The sequence below is a fragment of the Nycticebus coucang genome, chromosome 15 (genome assembly GCF_027406575.1).
Source record: "Nycticebus coucang isolate mNycCou1 chromosome 15, mNycCou1.pri, whole genome shotgun sequence".
NCBI lineage: Eukaryota > Metazoa > Chordata > Mammalia > Primates > Lorisidae > Nycticebus > Nycticebus coucang.
In genome coordinates, this window is record NC_069794.1 from 92,974,103 (window position 1) to 92,984,845 (window position 10,743).

At 37.2% G+C, this 10,743-nt stretch overlaps 1 pseudogene; it reads left to right on the forward strand.

Moving 5' to 3' along the window:
• Positions 1 to 1,376: 1,376 nt before the first annotated feature.
• LOC128566516 (UMP-CMP kinase-like) lies at positions 1,377 to 8,482 on the forward strand (annotated as a pseudogene).
• Positions 8,483 to 10,743: the final 2,261 nt, after the last annotated feature.

Genomic DNA, 10,743 nt, shown 5'->3' on the forward strand with positions numbered 1-10,743 from the left:
ATTCTTATCTACACTACAGATAAGAGATTTTATAGATATTTAAAATTATGTCTGTTATAAGGACTTATTATCTATTAATTATAGTGGAATGAAAAGTATATTACAAAATATATGCATTAGGGCTGAGAAAATAAAAGACAACAAGGAAATCTTTGCTCCAATCCATCTCCTCATCTTCGTTACTACTGGCTCTAACCCTGCCTCAAGTCACTGTCATCAGGGGCCTTGTTATGATAACAGCACAATTGTTACACTAAAAGTCATCTTCTAACCAGTCCCTTTGCCTTGAGTCTTGATTCATTCTCAATTTCTACTATGACTGAAGAATCTGGAAAATAAAACTTATTCTTGTCACTTACCTATTCAAAACCCTTGCATGGTGCTCTTAGAAAAAGTTCACAGAGTTGTAGATGAGTCAAACCCTGGGAATTTTCTGTTTCCTTTTCACTGCTCAGTGGTCCTTTCCTCCGAGGCCTTGACCTGTGAGCTCCTGGTGCTTCTCCTTTGCTGTCATGCTCTTTCCTACTTGTAAATCTTTGTCTAACTCCTGCTTATCTTTCGCATCTCAGCCCTTGGGACACCACAGCCCTTGAGAAGATTTCCTTGGCCTCCCGTAACTGCTGACACTCATTCCCTGCAGGTCCTGTGTGGGCAGGGACAGTGCCTGTCCAGTTCACTGTTGACAGATGGGTACATGGAGGGGTGAATAAATACATGTGTGGACAGTAACAGGCTCCCATGTTTCTGACTAGAATGCAATTGGATACATTCTTATTAGTGGTTTCAGCCTCAGATACAGCTGCATTTAAGTCCCACTCTGCCCCATACTAGTAGATCAGCATTAGAGTAGCGAATTAAAATACCTAATACCTTAGCTTTTATTTTTTCATTGATGCTGTCTTTTTCTTTTTAATAATTCACAGAATGAGAATAATTATGCCCATCCTGACCTACATTTAGGGGTACAGTAATTGTGAGGAATGCATGATTTCCCACATGGGAATAGGCCTAAAGAATGGGAATTACTCTTGTTAAACTTTATTGAAATGTTCCATCGAGAGAGACAGAACAGGATGTCTGAGAGTGGACAAGACAGATGTTTGGGGTTTTGTCTGTTTTTAATTCATTCCCAGGCTCTGGGTTATTGTCGATGGCAGCTATTAACAGCCTGGTCCTCACCAGCTTGGTAAAGGAGGCTTGTGAAGACCAAAAAGGTGGTGGCCACATTCACTCCAGCTGTCCTTGTCCACAACACACATCTACCTGTCAAGTATGGAAATGTCTCAGAATGTGGCCCCGCACAGATGTTAGCAAAGTTACTTGGTCTCAAAGATTGAGGGAACATAAAAACCATTGAAAAAGTCGCCTCTTCAATCATGAATGCCTATGCTAGAAGGAACTCTAATCATTATCCCACCCATCCTTCTCATAGGAAATATGTAGGAAGTTGGGCCCAAGAAGAGGAAAAAGTTTTTGAGATCATCCTGCAGGTGAGTTGCAGAACTGGCATGCAAACATAAGCCCTGGTTCCACTATGTTCTAATAACTCTCACCACCATCATCATCAACAAGGCCATGATAAATATTTTTTCTTTTCCTTTATTGGGGTACAAGTTACATACAGTAAAACATTAAGGTATATTTTACATACAGTTTAAATTTAACCTTTGAAAGATGAAGTTCTATGAGTTTTGTCAAACACAAACTATTTTGTAACCAAACCATACGCATGACTTAGTATGTCCATAATCCCTCCCAAATTTCCTCATGCTCACCCATAATAAGCCCTTCACTCCCTCCTCAGCCCCTAGCAACCACTCTTCTGTTTCATAGCCTTCTGTATAAAGGCCCTTATAGTTACGGCTTTTTAAGAACATCATATAAATAAAGTTAGACTTAGGCATTTTGCAACATCTTGTGTCTGGCCCCTGTCATTTATAATATTGGTTTGAAATTTACCCATGCCGTTGTATGGATCAGTGATTCTTTCCTAACGGCAATGAGTATTATTCCTAATGAGATATACCCTCATATTAATTTGAAATTTAAAAAAGAAAGAAAACGTTTGAAGAACTAAAAAAAGAAAAGAAAAGAAAAAAGTCTACTAATTCCTTACATGATTAAACATAGTTACCATGTTACTTGGCAATTCTGCTGCTAAGTACGTAGTCAAGAAAAACGGAAATATATGTGCATAGTACAATTTGCACACAAATGTTCATGGCAGCATTACTCATAATATCCAAAAGGTAGAAACAATCCAAATGCCAATCAACAGATAAACAAAATGTGTTATATCGATGCAATGGAATATTATTTGGCTGTATAAAGGAATGAAGTACTCACACATGCTACAATTTGGATGAACCTCGAAAACACCATGTTATGTGAAGGAGGCCAGTCACAGAAGTATGCATATTACATGATTTCATTCTGATAAAAATTGGTAATAGGTAAATCTATAGAGACAGAAAATAGATTAGGTGTAGGTTAAGGAAGGATGGGTAGAGTCTGAGGGGTTTTGTTTTTGAGGTGATGAAAATGTTATAAAATTAAATGTGGTGATGATTGCGTATATCTATGAATACACCATTGAGCTGTACACTTAAAATGGATGAATCATATGGTATATGCCTTATGTATCAGTAAAGCAGTTTAGGAAAAAAAGTAACTTTGAAAAAGTAAAGACTACCATCAGATTTGCTAAGATAATATAGTTACAGCCTAAATAGTTATGTGTGTTCTTTATTAATATTAGACAAGGCTTTTCTTCTTCAAAATAAAATTTAAGCTATTGATACTTTTGCCAGTTAAGGAATAATAACAAATCATTACAATTGTGATTTTTTTTTTAATATGGCAGGCTCTGTTGTTAGTGTTTTATATATTTATTCATTTTACTCTCATAACAATTCTATAAGGAAAAGACTATTACAGATTCCATTCTAAAAACCGGGTAGATAATTTAGCCAAAGCCACACTAAGTAAGAGAAAAGATTTAAGCGTAGGCAGACTAGCTTTGGACCACTAGGCTCTGTATTTGTAAACAGTATGAAATGGCTCTGGTTAACTTAAGTAAAAAGAAATTTAGTGGAGCATTCACCATCAACCAGAGAATAAAGACCTGCTTGAGAATGAATAGAGGTCAGAGAAATTCCAGAGTTTGTAAAGCAGGGTATAGGAATCCTCAACTCAGGTTTCTGATCAGTTTGGATGGGATCACCCTGAACATTTTTAGTTTCAGAGTCTTTTTGCTCAAGATTCAAATTCCAGGAATGTAGAAATCAATTGGTTTATTTTGAGTAATATGCCTTTGTCTTGATTAGAAGAGTGGGACCCCTCAGTTTCAAGTTCTATGAGATTATAATGAGGAAGAAGTGTTACAACAAAGTAAACTGTGGTACTGCTAGTAAGGGAAATTTAACAAATTTTCACTGTTAGAACCCGTGTATAGAAAAACAGTTCATTCGGGAAACCATCACTGAGCACCAGTTTAGCGACCTACACTACTCTTTGTATAGCACTGCTTGTAAGGGAAGGTGAAGCAGTTGGAAAAAAATGGATGAAACTAGTTGATGATTCTGCTAATGTCAAGATAAAAATCTTTAACAAGTGTTATTAATTTTATTAACATATTTCTTTTTAAGAGTTGGGGTCATATTTCTTTTTTTTTTTTTTCCTTTTCTTTTCTTTTTTTTTTTTTATTGTTGGGGATTCATTGAGGGTACAATAAGCCAGTTACACTGATTGCAATTGTTAGGTAAAGTCCCTTTTGCAATCATGTCTTGCCCCCATAAAGTGTGACACACACCAAGGCCCCACCACCCTCCCTCTGTCCCTCTTTCTGCTTCCCCCCCCATAACCTTAATTGTCATTAATTGTCCTCATATCAAGATTGAGTACATAGGATTCATGCTTCTCCATTCTTGTGATGCTTTACTAAGAATAATGTCTTCCACTTCCATCCAAGTTAATACGAAGGATGTAAAGTCTCCATTTTTTTTAACGGCTGAATAGTATTCCATGGTATACATATTTCTAAGTATGGTAAAAGTAGCTCCTTTAGCTAAAAGCAGTGGAGTCCCATAAGATCTGAGTTTTAACAATTTTGACTTTAGTTTCTTTTTATTTTGTTTTGTTTTTTGTAATTATTAGGGACTCAATTGAGGGTACAAAGAATTAGGTGACATTGATTGCAGTTGTTAGGTAAAGTCCCTCTTGTAATTGTGCCCACCTCCAAGAGGTGTGCCGTACACGTGACCCCCCCCTTCCTGCACCTTCATTCCCCTCCCCCACCCCTTTGTATTAGCTCATCTGCTGCCTTCATATCAGAATTGAGTACATTGGATTCCTGCTTCTCCATTCTTGTGATGCTTTACTGAGAAGAATGTGTTCCATCTCCATCCAGGTTAATACAAAACTTTACAAAAAATGTAAAGTCTCCATGTTTTTTAGTGTCTGAGTAGTATTCCATGGTTTACATATATCACAGCTTGTTAATCCATCCCTGGGTTGGTGGGCATTTAGGTTGTTTCCACATTTTGGCGATTGTAAACTCAGCTGCGATCAACAGTCCAGTGCAAATGTCCTTATGATAAAATGTGTTTTTTTTTTCTTCTCGGTAGATGCCTAGTAATGGGATTGCAGGATCAAATGGGAGGTCTAATTTGAATTCTTTGAGGAGCCTTCATACTTCCTTTCGAAAAGGTCTTATTATTTTGCAGTCCCACCAAAGGCATAAAAGTTTTCCTTTCTCACCACAGGCACACCAGCATCTGCAGCTTTGAGACTTTCTCACTGGGGTTAGGTGATATCTCAGGGTGGTTTTGATTTGCATTTCTCTGATGATCAGGGATCATGAGCATTTTTTCAAATGTTAGCCATTCGTCTGTTTTCATCAGAGAAGGTTCTGGTCTGTATCTCTTGATCAGAGATACATAGGTTTGTTTACTCTTTTTCTGTTGATTAATCTAAGTTCTCTGTAGATTCTAGTTATCAACTCTTTGTCAGCCTGATACTCTGCAAATATTTTTTCCCATTTCGAAGGTTGTCTTTTTGCTTTACTTGTTGCGTCCTTAGCTGTGCAGAAACTTTTCACCTTATTAAGTCCCATTTATTAATTTTTGTTGTTGTGATGGCTGAAGTCTTTGTCATAAAATCTTTCCCCAGTCCAACATCATCAAGACGTTGATCACACTTTCTTCTAAAATTGTTATTGTTTCATTTCTTAGATTTGAGTCTTTTATCCATTTTGAATCAATTTTTATAAGGGGTTAAAGGTGTGGATAGAGTTTCAGTTTTTCACATGTTCTCCCAGCACCATTTGTTGAATAGGGATTCTTTTGCCCACTGTATATTTGTGTTTGACTTATCACAGATCAGATGGCAAGTACAGACTGGTTTCATCTCTTGGTTTTCTATTCTGTTCCATATGTCTGTCTCTATTTTTGTGCCAATACCATGCTGTTTTGATTACTGTGGACTTGTAATACAGCCTGAATTCTGGTAGGGTAATGCCTCCAACTTTGTTTTTATTACCAAGAATAGCCTCAGCTATCTGGTTTTTTTCTGATTCCATACAAAATGAAGTACTATTTTTTCCAGTTCTTCAAAATATGATGTTGGTATTTTAATGGGGATTGCATTGAATCTGTAGATTGCTTTGGGTAGAACAGACATTTTGACATTGTTTATTCTTCCCAGTCATGAGCATGGTATGCTCTTCCATTTGTTAGTGTCTTCTGCAATTTCTTCTCCTAGGGTTTCATAATTCTCTTTGACAAGACCTATCACCTCTTTTGTTAGGTATGTTCCTAAGTATTTCATTTTCTTTCAAGCTTCTGTGAAGGGAACTGTGTCCTTGATTTTCTTCTCAACTTGGCTGTTATAGGTGTATACAAAGGCTACTGATTTGTGGACATTGATTTTATACCCTGAGACATTACTGTATTTCCTGATAACTTCCAGGAGTTTCGTGGTTGAGTCTCTGGGGGTTGCTAAGTATCAGATCATATTGTCAGCAAAGAGGGAGAGTTTGACCTCCTCTGTCCCCATTTGGATGCCCTTTATATCTTTCTCTTGCCTGATTGCCTTGGTTAAAACATCCAGAACTATGTTGAATAATAATGAGATAGTGGACATCCTTGTCTGGTTTCAGTTCTAAATGGAAAAACTTTCAGTTTTACACCATTCTGACAAAATTAGACTGTCATCACTTGCAAACTGTAACACCATTGATTCAGATGAATACTAAAGCAATTAGGTACAATGACAACTGGAAATTTTATAAAGAATTATTGCACGGGCAGCACCTGTGGCTCAAAGGAGTAGGGCACTGGCCCCATTTACATGAGGTGGTGGGTTCAAACCCAGCCCCGGCCAAAAACTGCAAAAAAAAAAAAAAAATATTATTATACTTCAACATACTAATTAATCTTAACATCTCTAAACAATACCCAGACATGCTGCTCCTTCTAACAGAGGTAAACAGTTCTTATGAGCTAGTCTTGCCAACATGACAAACATGAATCTGATCAAGCTTCTAGATCTAATAATTTGTTAGAAAATTATGGAAAAGCCAAGGGATAGTGAACATATTGAATGAAACTATGAGTACTAAAAATATATAGAATGGGGAACTCCCCAAGACTCAATTTCTTTAAAAAATACATTGCAATTAGAAGGAAAAAGTGAGCAGAAATAACAAAGTCAAAAGGAACAAAAAAATGAAAAGAGAATAAACAAAATAAAACGGGTGTGGCTCAATACTAATAATTAAGAACAAGTTTAAAAAATGGATGTAGACATTTTCTTTATGTTCTGATATGAACAGACTAAAAAGTATAATTCAATAGTGATGACTGAGTGCTAAACAGATACTTAAAACATGAATGTATGAAATAAAATAAAATATGAAGAAATAATACATCTGGAGTTTCCTTCAAAATCGTCAAATGAAAGGTAAAAGTAGTCAGTAAAGGAGATACAGTTTTTTTTTAAGATTGAATAATACAACACAAAGAATTGGAAAATGTCTTGCATGTGACAACGGGTGGTAAAGAGGCCTGGAGATTAGCTCTCGGCAGACCCAAATGAATTTATTTTTACTCATTAGTGGACGAAAATGTGGAGGTAGGCCTATGAAGTGGAAGGAAGAAAATTAGTGACTGTAATGTGGGAAGGGGAGACTCCGGAGAGCTCAGCTCAACCACACCAGGTGATTTAGCCATCAGTGAACATGGATGCTTTGAGGAGAAAATGGGTTGGCTTTCCAATACATGGAAACGGAAACTACTTAAATGTGCAAACATTCAGTTAGCAATTTTTGAATCATAAATATTTATTACTATACATGTTGTCAAATATAAATGATCTGAAAAAGAGTACCTTTTGCAAAAGCAATTAATACCATTTCACAAATCCACTACATGGCTATAATCTAGATGACAGATAATAAATGTTGGCTAAGACGCACACGCTTAGGATCCTCGTCACTGCTGGTGGAAATATAAAATGGCATAGCCGCTTTGGGAAACTCACAGTCTGCGAGTTCCTCAAAAAGCCACCCACAGGACACAGGGCAGCCTCACGGGTGCCAAGCCTGGGCAGCGCAGGCTCACCACCTTTCTCCTCTCGCCCCTCCCCCAGTCCCGTCCCTCCCCCTTGTCCCGCCCCTTCCCCCTTGCCCCACCCCTTTCTCCTCTCGCCCCTCCCCCAGTCCCGCCCCTCCCCCTTGTCCCGCCCCTCCCCCTTGCCCCACCCCTTTCTCCCCTCGCCCCTCCCCCTTGTCCCGCCCCTCTCCCTCGCCCAGCCCCTTCCTCCGGCTCAGCACCTCCCTGCCAGGGTGGGTGTGTGACCTGGGCAGCCGCCGGCTGCTGCACATCTCTGGCCTTAACTTTTCCTCTGTGCCGCCCGCCTCATGTGGCCGCTTGTCATGTCTGTCGCAGCCCAGCTCAGGGGAGGGGACCCACTGCATCAGGATTGTCCAGAAATCCGACTGTGCACACCTTTCTGCAGAACTTGGTGATGAAAGGAAGAAACAGATTCTCTGTATAGTGAGCTCATTGAAACAAAGTATATTAAAGAAGGAAAGATCGTACCAGTTGTGAGAATCATCAGTTTATTAAAGAGGGAAGTGCATAAGATAATGGCTGTCAATGCTCAGAAGAGTAAATTCTCAACTGATGAGTTTCTCAGACATCAAGACAGCCTTCAAGATGGAACAAGACCACAGGGCGGAAGGCAGATGTATCTTTGGTTCTGTTTCTTAATTGTGATAATGAGACCTGTAATGAACGAGGTCTTGAGAGAGAAAAGAGTGGTGGTAGGAGTGATGACAACCAAGAGAGCTTGGAAAGAGAAGTCAGACCTATCCAATGATTGACTTGTATGATGAAAGGGGGAAAGTCAAGAAAATAGATGCTCTAAATCTGTTGATGAAGGTTTTGATGAAGCTGTGGAGGTTTTTGGCAAGGAAGGCTAATTCTAAGCCTGAAAGCGTCCTTGAAATCATACTTGAATATTACTTTGATAGCTGCTATCACTCCCCTTTTTAAGACAATTTTAATCTATCATAACTACATTTCGATTAATGGCCATAAAGTATATAGTAAGCCAAATTAATTTTTATGTCCTCTCCTTTTGGTTACAGGAATGGACAGTGAATTCAGGTTTAATTTCATCTTAGTTATGGTGCTCAGAAAACAAGGATTGATCAGCTAGTCCTTTGTTTTTATACAAAAAGATTATCCATTTTATAGTTTGTGCCTTCTGTGAGCAAAACTTTTTAATGGGATTATATCCCCTTAGTAATTATTACTTGTTCAGGTTAGGGATATCCACTTTCTGCTTTTCTTGCAAGTTTTAAATTTCCAACCCTAGGTGAACTTGTGGACCAAATTTCAAAGAAACTGTCATGCAGTGGTTTTTGCATAATGTGAACTGACCATTTCCTATAGAAAGGTTAAAAACATAAACTTAGGCTTTGTTTACCAAAGCTTATATAAAGTTTTATGGCAGGGCATGTTTGGGGAAGGACACTGGACATTCAGAAGCTGACAGAATTGTCTGTCAGCTTTAATCTAACGTAATTTGAGCAGATGGGGCAAGGGTCACCTGTAATGGCTTGCGTTCCATATACTCTACTAGTGTTATGCATGATTCTATTGATCTGAACAAAATTTCTAGCCGTGGAATCTTGAAATGCATGTGCTAAATTTATGCTAAAATGATTTGGTTAGCATTTTAGTAACACTTCAAACTTTTTATTTGTTTTATAGGCTAAATAGAAGGAAGGTTAGTATAAATAGGAAGAAATTTAATGGTTAAATTTCCCATTTGTATTTTATTTTTTGACTATTATTTTCACAGGTATTTATTTAAGAAGACTTGAAAATCAATGCATTTTGGTCATAAAAATAATAAATATAAGGGTTTGGTTATTTGAAAAGAAAAGGTTAAACATAGAGTTAACATATGATCAGCAATTTCACTCCTAGGTATACATCCAAGAGAAATAAAAACATATATAAAAACGAGCACAAACATTTGTAGTAATAACCATTCATTATAGTTCAAAGGGAGCAAAACCTCCAAATTCCCATCAATCGAATGAATAAATAAAATGTGGTATAGTCATGAAAAAGACTTTTAAGCTCTGAATTGCTGCATAAATATCTACCTGTGTATGTGTGTGTGTGTGGGGGGTGTATAACAGGACAGCTCAGGGTTTTAATGGTTGATATAGAGACATAGACATAGGCAGCTAGGTAGAGATAATTATAATCTAAATAATATTATCCTTCTATTTTCATATTTCTGTATCTTGTAAAAGTCAAGTCATATCATTTGAGACCAGTGTTCACTAATTCAAGACCAGAGTTCACTATCATTAAAGACCAGTGTTCACTAATTCACCACCTCATAATAATTCAACTCAAGACAGAAACTAAAAGATCCTGCCTTTCCCCCCAGCTACATAACAGAAGAAAGGTGCATGTTCTCTGGGAGAAAAACATCAAATATTACAAGATTTACTCAGCAAACAGTAAAAAAGATAAGAAATGCAATGAAGCAAGAAAATATGAACATAAAATAATAATAATGTCAATGTAATTAAATGCACAGGTAAGTCATATATTGCTAGCAAACACATATTTTAAAATAAATAACATATTTATTTCATTTAAATATTAAAATATGTAGCTATTTTAAATCACTTAGTGGAAAATACAGGAAAAATGGTGGAAAATGAAGAATTTCACCCAACTGAAATTCTAACATAGAACCAAATGGAAATTACCAAATCCCTCCAGAATACCCAACACAGACAATTTATTTACAACCTGAATGCACACAGCAGAAAAAGTGTCCCTGAATTTAGACATGGCAATGGAATACACCAAAACAAAAGCACAGTGGGGAAAATAATGTCAACGCACGTTCAGGGGCCTGTAGGAGAACACAAAATGTTCTAAGGCACATATAACTAGAATAAAGGGCATAGAAACATTGCAGGAGATACTGTCGATATTTCTTTCAAACAATAAAAGATAGCAACTCCCAGATCAAAGAATCCTCAATACTCCCAGCAGAATAAATGAAGGGTCCTCTACATACATGACAGGCAAACCACTCATTATTAGGGAATAGAAAATCATGAAAACGCCTAAAAAATGATACTTTACATTCAGAGAAACAATAATATGAAAGATAAATGACATACAAATTTTTTAAAAAGAAGCA